The sequence below is a fragment of the Lepisma saccharinum genome, chromosome 26, assembly GCF_977018435.1.
Source record: "Lepisma saccharinum chromosome 26, izLepSacc3.1, whole genome shotgun sequence".
NCBI classification, from domain to species: domain Eukaryota; kingdom Metazoa; phylum Arthropoda; class Insecta; order Zygentoma; family Lepismatidae; genus Lepisma; species Lepisma saccharinum.
The window spans coordinates 61796511-61810714 of NC_139254.1; the positions used below are offsets into that span (position 1 = coordinate 61796511).

The 14204-nt window shown below is 38.8% G+C and overlaps 1 protein-coding gene across 1 annotated transcript in view; it reads left to right on the forward strand.

Moving 5' to 3' along the window:
• The first annotated feature begins 1134 nt into the window (after nt 1-1134).
• Nucleotides 1135-14204, forward strand: part of LOC145979427 (alpha-tocopherol transfer protein-like) — a 43815-nt gene continuing 30745 nt past the window's right edge. The window contains exon 1 of the mRNA XM_083112311.1: nt 1135-1219. The gene's annotated coding sequence lies outside the window, so the exon portion shown is untranslated. The remainder of the gene's footprint in view (nt 1220-14204) is intronic.

Consider the following 14204-nt stretch of genomic DNA (forward strand, 5'->3'; position numbering starts at 1 on the left):
TTGAAATCTTCTGACTTTCGTTAAAAACTGAGGCTGTAAAGGAGCACTCAGCACAAATAAGGACAACACAAACAAAATTATACTAGCCATAATGCCAGTCGCCATAGCCTCGTTAGTCTGCAGTCCAGAGTGAACTACGTGGAAGTGAGGTTGACTATTGGGTGCACTACGTGGAAGGAGCACCTCTTACACCCCAGCAAAACAAGTGTCATATACACTTTGCATAAGAGCTTCAATATGCAAATTTTTAGTAAACAATAAAAATAACTTTACAAAAATTAACTTATAGTAAAATACAATGGTAGCAAATTCATAACGAGATTTTTATCCGTTGTTTTGAATATCTCTGTGTAAGTGTAAAAGCCCTACAGGGATCTTCGGAAGTCTTTCGTTTTTCTAATAGCTGGAACGAAACCGTTAATAGCAAGGCCGCTTACAGAATTTTTTTCTCAGTGGGGCAGCAGTGCTTGAAGTGATGAAACATGGGCTGCTTTCCCTCAGTTAAGAGAATTCTCATAAAGCATCCTCACCACTAGCATAATTTGCAAAGGCACTTAATCTGCTGTCCCCTTCTGCGGGAATTCCAAATGCTGGTAAGAACGGATTAAGCAAATATTATGTAGAAAGGTTGGTTGGTTGATTTGTTGTTTCAAGTCCACTTTATGCACAGTGCACTTTAAAGTGGGATCCGAACCACAATATGCCTCCACCGGGTTTCGAACCCGCGACCCATTTATTACAAGGCGACGTCACTACCATTGCGCCATCGGGGAAGCCCCATGAAGAAGAACAGAAGGAACAAATTTTGAAAATGAAAGTAAGTATTGATTTCGTTACTAATAACTCGAAAATTTGTTGTTTTGTATTGGAACTGTTTGGGTTAATCGGAAGATCAATTCCTATTAGATTAAGTGCATGATATAATAGTAGCAAACGAACTCGTTTGACGGTCACCCACATATCCTACGTAGAAGAAAATGTGTTCGCATTTGCACATATTGCAAGTCAGACACCGGAGTTCCTGGTGGCCTTGAGTCATTAGGCACTTTCACGGCTGAGCTGCTCCCCGTGAAGGAACAGGTTTCGCCTTCTGAAGTGCATCAAGTATTTCACACAACCGACTGACAACAAACACAGTCAACACAAGTACGTACGTGCCGCAATTACTTTCCACCTCCTGCCACTATACGTTCTAAACGTATCGCTATTGTTCATTCGTGTAAGTAATTGAAATGCTTATTTATTTATTGATTTACTTTATTTTACTTCGCTTTTTGTGACTCTTTTGGCTAATTTATGAAGATGGGGATGAGTGACGACATGATAAAATTGATTAGTAGACACTCACAAACATCCATGCCCAAGCCGGGATTCGAACCCAGTAGATACCCCTAGCGTTGTAGCGCGACGTGCTAACCACTCCGCCACGGGGGCCGGCAGTAATTGTCATGCAACACTACTTCGGATTTAGAGTAGATAAAGAGATGACCGTATTGGTGATTGCCCCCACCCTGAAATATGCAAAACTAACAACATTTTATTGACATCCCACACAGCACAGAAATGTCCAAAACATATCCGCTGGATATATTTTGGATATTTGTGTCGGAAGTTCTGGATATCCAAAAGATATCCAGGAATGGATATGTTTGGACATTTTAGAATCACTTTTGGACATCAAGTGGGACATAATCTGGACATTATGCTTTGATTTAGACATTTTTTGTACGTACTTTGTATGAACACGTAAAGTACAATTTTTGATCTCATCTGGATATTGTTTCGATATGAAAGGATGCTTGCAGCAGTCAACCACCAATGTTTGTTGTTAATTTTCTTGCTCCCACTTAAAATAGGCACTAGTCAAGTTGGATAGTTCAATGAACTAACCGATTTGTAACTACGCCAGAGGCGTCTCGTGAACGCATGCGGTGCATGTAGTGTTGCCCACGGGACGAGACTTTGGCCTGTCTCGTCTCGTGGAGTCTCGTGGAAATGCTGTCCCGTCTCGAAAATATTCATTTGTCTTATGACACATGGTCAATCTCGTCTCGTCTCGAATTTTTAAAAGCCTGTCCCGTCTCGTCCCGTGGGCAACACTAGGTGCATGCTGCGCATACGTCAATTGTGGGAAAAAGGAAAGCTTGCTCTGCGACGACATTAATGAGCATTTCTACATTCTAATTTCTTCATATAGGATAAGTATTTATTTTACATGAGAGCGCTGAACTAACCTTATATTACATTTCTTGGATCTGAAGCGACGCATGCATCAATTGTGGGAAAATAATTATTACTTTCTTTCACTTCAAATCCAAGAAATGTAATATAAGCTTAGTTCAGCGCTCTCATGTAAAATAAATACTTCTCCTATATGAAGAAATTAAAATGTAGAAATGCCCATGAATGTTGTCGCAGAGCAAGCTGTCCTTTTTCCCACAATTGACGCATGCGCAGCATGCGTTCACGAGACGCCTCTGAACTACGCACTGGTAATGAGCAGGCTGGAAAGTTCATACGAACTAACCGAACTCTGAGTACGCGTGTCAGTTTTTCTCCACCAGATAATAAACCTTTTTCGAGCAAGGCCCCATCTCTAGGAAGCTATCAACTCGCGGCATGCCCAGGCCCGTAGCTAGAGGGGACAGGGGGGTCAATTTTCCCCTATAGAGCCTGCTCCGCCCCCCTTGTGAAAAATACAGAACACATTCCTACCTGAAATTCTCAATAATCTTTACAAAGACACTTATTGATTTTGTAATTTATTAGAATGTATGGGATTCCGCATAATGTCGTATCATGATTGGGGGGAGGAGGGAATTCCCTTCCAGATCCAGACTTCGGAAAATGATTTCGCAATTTTCAGTATCTAGAACAGTTGTGACATTTTGAGTAGTCTTGTATTAAAGGTGCCTAAATGTGTCGGATGTTTTTCTTGGATGTGTTGCTATGAACTTGGAACTGCTTAAATTTTTGCTTCATGTGGTAGAGAGAGGGACTGGATATTTGATTTTTGTTACTTGTCGTTGCTTTGCTGCCACTTCTAGCTAATCGCAACAATGACTGATGACGTGAAATTGATGAAGATACACTCATAAACAGTGCCTCAACCACCGGGGGCATGGGGCATTGTCCCTCCCCCAAATTTGGACGGAAGTCCATTCTAGGGGAAGCAAACATTGAAGTAAAAAATCAAGACTAGGAGAATCTAAGAATAGCAGGACAATTGGATACTCATTTTTACGTGTTCCTTGCATTTTTCTTCCAGACGGCCAAGGGGATTTGCAAGGGGCAATGCTCCCCTCCATTTCAAATTTTATACAAATAGAAAAACATTTCGTAAAATTTTCTTGCTCGCTTCGCTCGCAATGTCTGCTATACTTACAGTCCAAGTTCAGAGCCATAGCTAAGGCGCGGCGGCAGTCGGCTCTGGGAGCCAAATGATCTATAGTAAAAAAAAAGGGACCCATGTTTTAATATTTTAGCAAGTACAAAAAATGTATTACAAATTTTTACAAAATTCATCAAAGTGTAGATAATATGTAACCATTATTATTTAATTAACTCGATTTTTCTTCCATAACACAACACAATGGTGTTGTTGAATTCACGTTAGATACCTTTATGAGTAAAAATCTTGCATACTGGAAACCAGAGGGAATCATTATGAAGCATGGGAGCTTAATCAGTTTTGCAGAGGCGCCCAAAGCTGTTTGTACATATTAATCATCTATTAACATTATCGACCTGTAAATATCAAGTAGATACAGTCCCTATTAGCTTATTTGTGTTAAACTTTATATTCTTTGCAGTGGCGTGCCCAGGATTTTCGAAAGGGAGGGGTTATGTCTACATTTTTAAGTAGTCATTCCTCATTTTGGCATATTTTCCTGCCTTTGACGTTATTATTTTTAAAATATTGGTTCAAAAGATGGGTATAATCCCCACTAGTCCCCCCCTTGGGCACGCCACTGATTCTTTGTCAATCTGGAAAGATCATTATCGAAATATTGCTATTTGATGTTGCTCGAAGTTTTTATTGTTCGTTGCAGTTTCAAGATATCATCCACTTATCTCTTTTGGGGGAGGAGGCAAGTGCCTCTGTGTACCCTGCTATATCTGCCAATGCGACACAATATATTAAGAAATTGCCCCCTCTAGGATTGAATTTGCCCCCCCCCTACAAAGAATTCCTGGCTACTGGCCTGGGCAAGCCATGGCACCTAGCGACCTGTTGAGTCAGATGAGTCAAGGCAAAATGGATAATAAACCTTTTCCTGCTCCCACAAAAATAGGCAATAATTAGGCTGGAGAGTTCAATGAACTAACATCCAAACATTTGTTGGAAATGTGATCTCAACATACCTCATGTCATGGCCCATATTTAGACCATCACGCTATTTTTCTTCTTCAATTTATTTTCGCTCTCTGTGGTACATATTTTACAAACAAATCATGGCATTATAAAAGCCCACATTTGTTTTATGTACCGCTAATATCATAACCTATACAATGCAGATGAGAATTCAGAAAACGTTGAGTTAAAATATATCTCAAAAGAGATTTCGAAGGTCGCAATTCTACCGTGCGCCCATTTCGATCTTCAGCCGAGAGATCGGGAGAAGCGTGGCGGGCGGCGCTGACGGAGATGCCGACATTTGCGGCCTGTAATGACCGCTTATTTTTATGGACATATGCAGACATTCATATAAATATTGCAAAACGAGCACTAACCTGTGTTATAAGGGTACGGTTTTAATTTTAGTAGCTTAGTGACTGTATGTGCTGATGATTTTGACACGTCCATCTCACGGCGTATAGGTTTGTTTGGAGAACGTTCTAACGCTGCACCAATTTCATCGAGTTTTTCTTCGGTTAGAATCCGTCGTTTTTGCTTAGGTGTTTTAAAATTTAACGATACAGTTTCTCGTAATTTAAGGACACGATGTCTAACCGTATCTCTATGTGGAGGTGAAACGCCTAGGAATTTCTGTAGAAATTGCCTACACACGTCTCGACACGAGTCTGTTTTCATGTAAGTGTCATACATAAAAATTATTTGTTCTAACGTGAACCTTGCGGCTGTCATTCCAATCGTCTCACTGACACAACACACATACACACTGCAATAACACAAACAAGTAACGGCAAGTAACCAAGAATATCACTCTTGCGCACAGTACGAAATTAACACGCTCTTGGTTTACATCTGCTCGCCACTATATTCACAGCTCTGTCTTCATCTAGTCACGAAGGAACAAAAAACTCGAGCTCTGATATTTCGGATTGCAAGGAAGCTCACGAAAACCATTGACTTTTAACGGTTTTGTCTGCAGCGTAAATTTTGATACAGTGTTGCACATTCGAAACCTCCAAACGATTGACACAAAACTCTTTCAAGGATATAAACTTAAGCAGGACGTTACTGGTCAAAACTATGATTAAAATGTTTCATTATCTGTGGCTCTTTACATCGTTTCTAAAGCGTATTTTTTTGTGTATATAAGGGCAGAACTTGGATGAATTACAGATGATGAATTATAACACAGGTTAGCGATCGTTTTGCATTATTTATATGAATGTCTGCATATGTCCATAAAAATAAGCGGTCATTACAGGCCGCAAATGTCGGCATCTCCGTCAGCGCCGCCCGCCACGCTTCTCCCGATCTCTCGGCTGAAGATTGAAATGAACGCACGGTATAACAGCGTCCAAGGCCGAAACTAACCACCACTTTATCTTGCGAATTGGCGCCGCAACCTTTGTCCTTGACAGATAACGAGTTCCAATAGCCTCTGCCAGGCTGCAGCACCCGGGAGCACTGATAACTCCAAATCCCATATTTAAACCTTCGCCCATATTTAAACCTTCTCCTCTATATAAGGAACGGGTTTCCCGGTTGAGCTAAGTAGGATTTACTCGATTTTAGTCTCGATTGTATTGTAGCGTTTAGTAAGACTAAATCGAAATTTTCTGATTGTAAGAAGAAAAATGTTAAATCACTAAATAGAACAAGTAAATAAGTTTAGAAACGCTAATGCTTCAAGCAAGATAACATATAGAAAAGTATACACAACGGGAATACTATGACAATTTTCTATGGGTGAGCGGGACAGAACTTTTTGATTCGGGACGGGAAATTTTTTAAATCCGGACATTCGGGACGGGAAAAATTCGCAATATCCCGACAAAGACAAAGTCGGGAAATTTTCGGGATGGGAAATGTTTAAAATTTCCTGAACCCTGGAAATCTATAATTATACACGTCATTTTCACTTTAAGTGATTGTTTTCGCAATTCTGGTACAAAAACGAACAATTTTCGATAAGTTCCAGACATTTACAATGCAGAACACGTCGAGAATTAACGACTTTTAAAAATGACCATTCGGTATTTTCCGACTGCTCCGGATACCGAAAAGTCGGGAATTCATATCCCGAAGTGGGGATTGGGACGGGAATTTTTTTTCCGATCCCGGTCTCGACTTTTCGGGAATCCGCACACTCATACCATTTTCTAATATTCGAAACATATCCTGTTTATGTTCATTGTTGGATAACAAGTTATGGATCAGTTCTAGACATGTATTAGGTATCCAGAATTGTATGTAATTTGGATATCCAGTTTTGTACAAGATCTGGATATGTTTTGGATATCCAGAATTGGATGTATCCTATTGGATATTCAGTTTTGGAAGAGATCTGGAGAAGTATTGGATATTCGGAATTGGACAATGTTTCTTACAACCAGTTCTACACACGCTTAGGCTGTGTATTAGATATCAAGAATTTGTCGAGTTTTAGACGTTCGGTTCTGGATATCCTAAGACGTCCAATGAATATCCAGAATTGGATATCCAGAATTGGATATCCAAAATTGGATATCCAGAAATTTATATCTTATGGACATTCAATGGATATCCATAACATCCATGGATCTGATCTGGACATTGTGGATATCCAATGGATTTGTGCTGTATGGGATAATAATTATTGGTGCGTCAACATTTAGCATCTTAACAATAAATTAGCAATTGCTGCGAAATTAAATAGCGACCGAATTTCTTCGATATTTAGTGTGTGAGGCTGTTAAGGCCCTCAAATGTGGACATCTCTTCCAAATGGTTTATTCGCAAAATTTTACCACAGTTTTACCACAACAATTCTTTATTGATTGATTGGGTGCTTTAAGTCCACTTTATGCACAGTAAGGCTAATCGGGACTTGACCTACATCTTGAAGTGGGATCCGAACCACTATGCGCCTCCATGGGGTACCGAGCCCGGGACCACTTGATTACAAGGCGACGACGCTACCACTGCGCCACTGGGGAGGCCCGACAACAATTCTTATTTATTGTATATATTTATTATATATTAATTAGATTTAATAGAAATAAAACACTAATGCAGGCATGCATGTAAAACAAAACAGAAATCCTACAACTTGAAATTTTACGGCGATTTCTATATCCATGAAAAAACAGTTGGTTTACCGGCGGTACACCAGATAACATAGGACTGCTCTGTATTGTGAATCGATACAAAATCTTCAGGAATACGTCAGCAAATTATCATATTTAAATAACGCTAATAAATTGCTAACGAAAATTATATTTAATAATTTCACTCACCCTAAAAATATTTTCTGTTTTCTGGAACTGAAATGTGAAGCTGTATTACCCAGTGGAGGGTAATTAGGGAGAAGCTCATCCTCCAGAACTGTGAAATATTATAATGTCAAGATATAAAAACCTACGAAAATAACATTGCCGATGTTTCAGATTGTGCATGAATTTCGATTTAGTCCTTGCATATATGAATGGGTTGTATGAGGGGGAGAGGCAGGCTCCAGAAGTCTGCAACAATGAGCAATTGTTGTTTTATAACCATTGATGCAAGTCTACAAGACATCACTATTTTGTCGGGACAGTCAATTTTTTTCAATCCCTGTCGCTACTTGTTTTTAAATTTCAGTCTTGTTGCGATATTTTTAAACTCACGTTTAGACATGTTCTTCATTTCAATAACCATTGCATTTAATTCATAAATAGCTATGTTATTTGCTAATCATATATATTATAAGGGCTGTTCAATGGAGCTGGTATAAGAACAAATATAAGAAATAAAAACAATGTTAATTTGCAAAACACATTACAATTCAAATACTTCTGAGAATTGAATGTAAATAATAAGCACCAAGCTGTATGCTATGTGACGAAGCGACTGCGTTGCTGATTGTCGGAGTGAGATCTATCGGTGAGTTGATTTTTTTAAGTTTAATTCCAACTCTACAATTGTACAGCCAATAGCAAAGACACTATTTTGATTATGTTTTTATTCTACATCTTACAAGTTAGTGGCGTTTTTATTAAAAACCATTATCATCACACTGTGGAAAACAGACTGAATGAAAATAGTTTGCCGTTGGGTGTACACTTAACAATGCAATACTACCATAACATTGGTCATACCTAGAGTACTCAAACTGCATTTTGTCGACCACCGAGACGGAGTGGTTACAACGGTTGGCTATGACGCCATGGGTCATTGGTTCGAATCCCAGGCTGGGCATGGGTGTTGTTTGAGTGTTCCTATATTAATTTCATCATATTCGTCGCGATTAGCCAAAAGGGTCAGAAAATCGAAGTAAAATCCAACAGCATTACGGATAGCATCTCTTTGTTTCGGATCTGCCTCCCCGCGTCTAAAATATCCTGGGTATCCAAAAGTTCCAGATCTGGATTCGGATCCGAAAATCCGGAAGTTTCGTATCTCAATCCCATTAGAATATTACCACACCTTAAAAGGTTTTATGATCTTCGATTACAAATAATGTTTTCATTAGTTAGTTCTACAAGTTTTTTTTAAGTGTTGTTCGGCTAACACACTCGTGCACAAAAATAGTCTTACTTGTATAACATAAAACAACATTTGACATTTTATGTTAAATGTCAGAGGTGATTTTGTAAATGCCATTGAAACGAATATGTATTCATTCGAATGTATTGGAAATGGAAACACACATAAATGTGAGACATTCCATTGCAAGATGAAACCTTTAACACATTTAATAAGATAGAAATGTCATACAAAAATTATACAATTGTTCTACAGTTATAACGTTAAAAGTTGTTTTTGGATTTTTAATGTCGCAATTTCGTTTACGCTAAAACATATTTTTGGTTTTACATTTCTAATTTACACTTTAAAACTGCTTAAGAAACCCAAGGATTCTTTACTGTTTTTATTACAAACTTCTAAAATGAACTAACGGTTAATACATTTTTAATTTGCCCTGGAAAGCTGGAGGGCTTTGTTTTACATAGTTAAAACATATACAAAAATTACCTCCAGTTGCCTTAGATTAATCTTAGGTTAATAACATAGATGAATAAACAGAAAATAAACACTTTAACCTCAATTAAAATAATATGGTCGACCTACTTACGAAATTTACGCAGCGCTGCGCTTTCACTTTGACTGTAAACAACACTTCCGATATAAAAGTAAACATCTCGAGAGCTCTCGACACTAAGGGGGGAAACACTATTGGCAGAAGCTCCTTGATGTCTTCTTTCCGCCGCTTCTTCTTTCCCTCGAATATCTTCGACGACTATCTTATTTTCATTTCTCGCGCTATAAATGTTGCCACGAGAAAAACAATCTGTATTTAAATAAAATTCCGCGCGCTCTTTTGTCAATCACGCGAACGTTCAACTGTCCGGAACACAGGTTACTGTTAACTGTCCACTAGGCAGACGACATCTACAAAAACAGTCCACGAATATCTAACTGCAACTTGCTGCCGATAGCACTATCAAATCCGCGAATTCTCCATACCCAGAGATCTCGACGCCAACTGCTGCATGTAAACTTCTGCAGCCAACGCGCGAAGCAACGCTGCCTTTCACTCAAAGCCTCTACAAAAACTGCTCGAAAAACTTCTCCGCGTTTTCCTTTGTCCCTTTACACAATGCATAATAAGGACAGTTCATTTTGCCCGAGGGGTGTTAATCTCTCTCTAAACTCCTCCTTCTCGAAATAAATAATCAGTCCTCAAAATAATCGGTTATACAGTTACAGTTTTAAAAATTAAAATAAAACATTATAATATATGCAGTGTTATATAATTACAAAGTGTAAGACTAACAAGGGAAATTATCTAGGTGTCCCCCTCCGATGTCCATGAAACTTGGCAGGTGTACAGAGGGACCCAAAAGAAGAAATGCGTGTTATTTTGTTTCGGCTAAAAAACGGTTTTAGGGGGCAACCCCCCTCAAATGTCAAAATGAGGACAAATTGAAGTGGGCATTTTACCCCTGTGTCCCCCTTCGATTTCCATGAAACTTGGCAGGTGTATAGAGGGGCCCTATGCTCCCCCTTTCTTCCTATGCCATATTTACGTGGTTTCGGGGTCAGATCCCCACTTCAATTTCTCCTCATCTTGACATTTGAGGGGTGTTTTGCCCCCTAAAAGTTCTGGATCCGGAACCAAAAATTCCGTATCTGCGGATCCGGATCCCAAGGATACGGAACCAACCGGATCCGGATCTGGCCATCAGTAGTACAGTGGGCCGGGTTCGCAAACCGAAAATGGCGCTCGGTGGCGCTCGCAGTGTTGCTAACTCCTCACTTGAAAAAATCACCAAGGTTTTTGTTTTTGGGTCTAACCTAACCTCAAGCAAGGAGCTGGCAACGCTTGAGGCTTTCTCGCAGTGTGGCCAACTCCTCACTTAAAAAATCACCAAGGTTTGTTTTTGGGTCTAACCTAACCTCAAACAAGGAGCTGGCAATACTGCTTGAGGCTTGTCTTGGAGTATTGCCAATATTTTACTTGAAAAGTCACCAAGGTTTGTTTTTGGGTCTAACCTAACCTCAAACAAGGAGCTGGCAATACTGCTTGAGGCCTTACAGTGCATAAAGCAATTTGCCAACCTACTGGTTTGCCATAGCTTTTTACAAAAAAGAGAGAGGGAAAAGTTAAACAACCGATAGTGTTGCTAATATTTACCTACAGCTTTTTTTTTTACTTGGCAAGAGCTATCTTACTTGAGGCTTAACTAATTTATATACTGACGTAACATACACACACTGAGCAAGAAGAGTCGGCAACAAACATATATTGCCGTAAAAGAGAGAGGGATAGATAGATAGATAGCAACACAGTATGTGTGTGCGTGTATAATATGTAGCATTATTAACTAGAGTGCGTTGGCAACCCACCTACAACTAAAAAAATAAAGATGCCAATGTTGCTGTAAGATAAAGAGAGAGACTAAGCTGGCAACAGTGGTGAGCGAATATGCATTATTTCCAAGTCCCGAGCGCCAATGTATATCGTGATTTTTGCAATCCTCTCTCGCGGCAACGATGCGCCACACACACACGTACGTACTTTTTTTTTTATTTTTGTATTTTTCATCTACTGAAGTGACTGAAGGGCAAGCTGAAAATCTGTAGTCAACTCAACCATGTAAAAAATTTTGGGTGGGTGACTGCGGGAAGCCATCAATTACAGCCTATCTACAATTTTCATCGACTGTTGGGGGTGATTGAAAAAATAAGCTAAAAATCTGTGGTCAACTCAACTGTGTTGTGTGGAAACTTGGGCGGGTAACTATGGGAAACCATCAATTACACAACAGGAAGCTGTCAATTACCTGGGTGCGACTGCAGGAAGCTGTCAATTACCTGGGTGTGACTGCAGAAAGTTGTCCATCGAGTTGATGGTATTATTACAGCCCAGGATACTAAAGCAACAGAGCGAAACGATATGCTTGAAAGCAATTGTGGGGGGAGAAAAGAGCTGCCGTGGGAAATCACTGCTGCGATGTCGCGTAACAATCAAACCGGATGGGTTGGGTACGATGGGTGCGATCAACTAGCGGCAGCGGTAACAATTAAACCGGATGTTTAAATATCTGGGCGTGATAAGCTTTTTGAAACTCGACAAAAATCAAGATTATTTGTTACTGCTGAAAACTGTGCAAATTCTCAGCTTTTGCGACGGCTATGTGATTGACAACTTCCTGCAGTCACACCCAGGCTGTGCGATGAACTCAACGATATTTTTTTCCTGGATTGCACTAAAGGGCACACAAGATTCAAATCACGAAACAAGTTCTACTTGTTTCCAGCAAAATACAGCTGGGCGTCAACGATATTTTTTCTAGGAAAGGGCGTTCACGCATAGCTCGAACCAACCTTGAAAGTTTAGCTGCCGGCAGGTATAAATTTCTATTAGAAATCCCACACACATTAGTTGCAGTCGAGTATTGATACTGGGCAGTCGCATAAAAGTGTACGCTATACCAAGTGTAAATATCAAGTGTAATAGAAGCCGAATTAGTTTGGTCTGTCAGGTGAGTACCATATCAGCATAAGTTATACGCACACAAGTTGCTTGACTAGCTATAAAACTAAAATTTACGCGGTAAGGCTAATCGAAACTGGGCCTACAGCGGGATCCGAACCACCTCTGCTGGGTATCGAACTTTGAGTTTAAAATTATACAAGTGTACAGGGGAAACTCTATTTTTTGAATTTGTTGATACTCTGGATTGGATTTTGTTGTTTTTTAAATCTATTTTATGCACAGTAAGGCTAATCGGGACTGGACCTACAGTTTCAAGAACCACTTGCGTAGGTATCGAACCCGAGATTACAAGGCTATTGCTGTGCTATCGCAGAGGCTAGTGGAAGTACTGTTTGATTTGATGTTTTAAGTCTATTTTATGCACAGTAAGGCTAATCGGGACTGGATCTTCAGTTTCAAAAACCACTTGTGTGGGTATCGAACCCTGGATTACAAGGCTATCGCTGCACCATCGCAGAGACTAGTGGAAGTACATAGTTATTCGAATCTTATTTATTTAGACCTTCAGTCTAAAAAATATCATGGTATTATTATTTCTGCAATTATTTGCAATCTTGGCCAGAGAGAGGAGAGGAGGAAAAAAAATAATATTTTGTTTTTAATATCGAACCTATATTTTAAATTTATACATGCGCGCATGCGCACAGGGGGTAAATTTTTTTTTTTTGATCGGGTGGGTTGTAAGGTGAGTGAACATGTAGGAAAAATACTGGTATATTGATTGATTGATTGATTTAGTTTATTTTACTTCGCGTTTTGTACTTGTTGGCTAATTTGCGAAGATGAGTGATGAAATTGATGAAAATGGATATTCACAAACAACCATACCCGACCGGGATTCGAACGCGGAACTCTTGGCGTCGCAGCGCGATGTGCTAACCACTCGGCCACAGCGTCGGGCAAGTACTGGTATATACATAGACCAAAGTTACATGGTTCTAGGTCCCATAGGAGCCGAGAAAATCAATATCTTGGAAAACGTCTTAAGACAAATATCTTAATCTTTAAGAAAGTCGACTTCCGGTCTGTCAAGATGTTACTTCCGGTCTATCAAGAAAATTTTCTTAAGACAAAAATCTTAAGACGTTTTCCAAGATATTGATTTTCTCGGCTCCTAATTGAGCTAGGATGATGATTTTAAGTTTGTTGGATAGGATTTGACGAAAACTATTCGACTAGCAAATAAAATCGATTTTACCCCCTCAAGTTTCGAAAATATAGACAATTTTTTTATTTTTTGAGAAACTTGATTTGCTGGCTTAGTTTTTACCCTATTTCGAAAATTTTAATGATATTTGATAAAAAATTGAAGGTACTCTGCAACCTATTGGAAACATAATGATTAGTGCTTACTGTTTTCGAGTTATTTTAAATTTAAATTTCAAGATGTAATTTCTAAGTTGTTTTGTAACTCGTAAACTATAGGTCGTAGAAAACCTATTCTTGTTTTATCTGCTATTGCCCGACAAATACTATAAACACAAATAATGTTTATTGTTTGATTTTAAAAAATGGAGATCGAAAATAACTTTGTTTTCCAAAAATAAAAAAAATGTGCGTATGGAAAAAAAATACGATTGTGTAATTTTTTATGATGTATGTTTGCATGTAAAATTAAGTATACCTGAAAGTTTTAGAATTTCAAAATAGCTATATATATTTGCTATTATATCAGCCAAAACAATAGAATATATATAAACAAAAACATTTTCATAGTTTCACGCCTCTACTAGAATAGTCGAAAAATATACTAATGGGCAATAAAATCTGAAGAAAATTCGTGTCTAGCAAAAATAAGCTAAATAGAATTACACATGCATACAATAT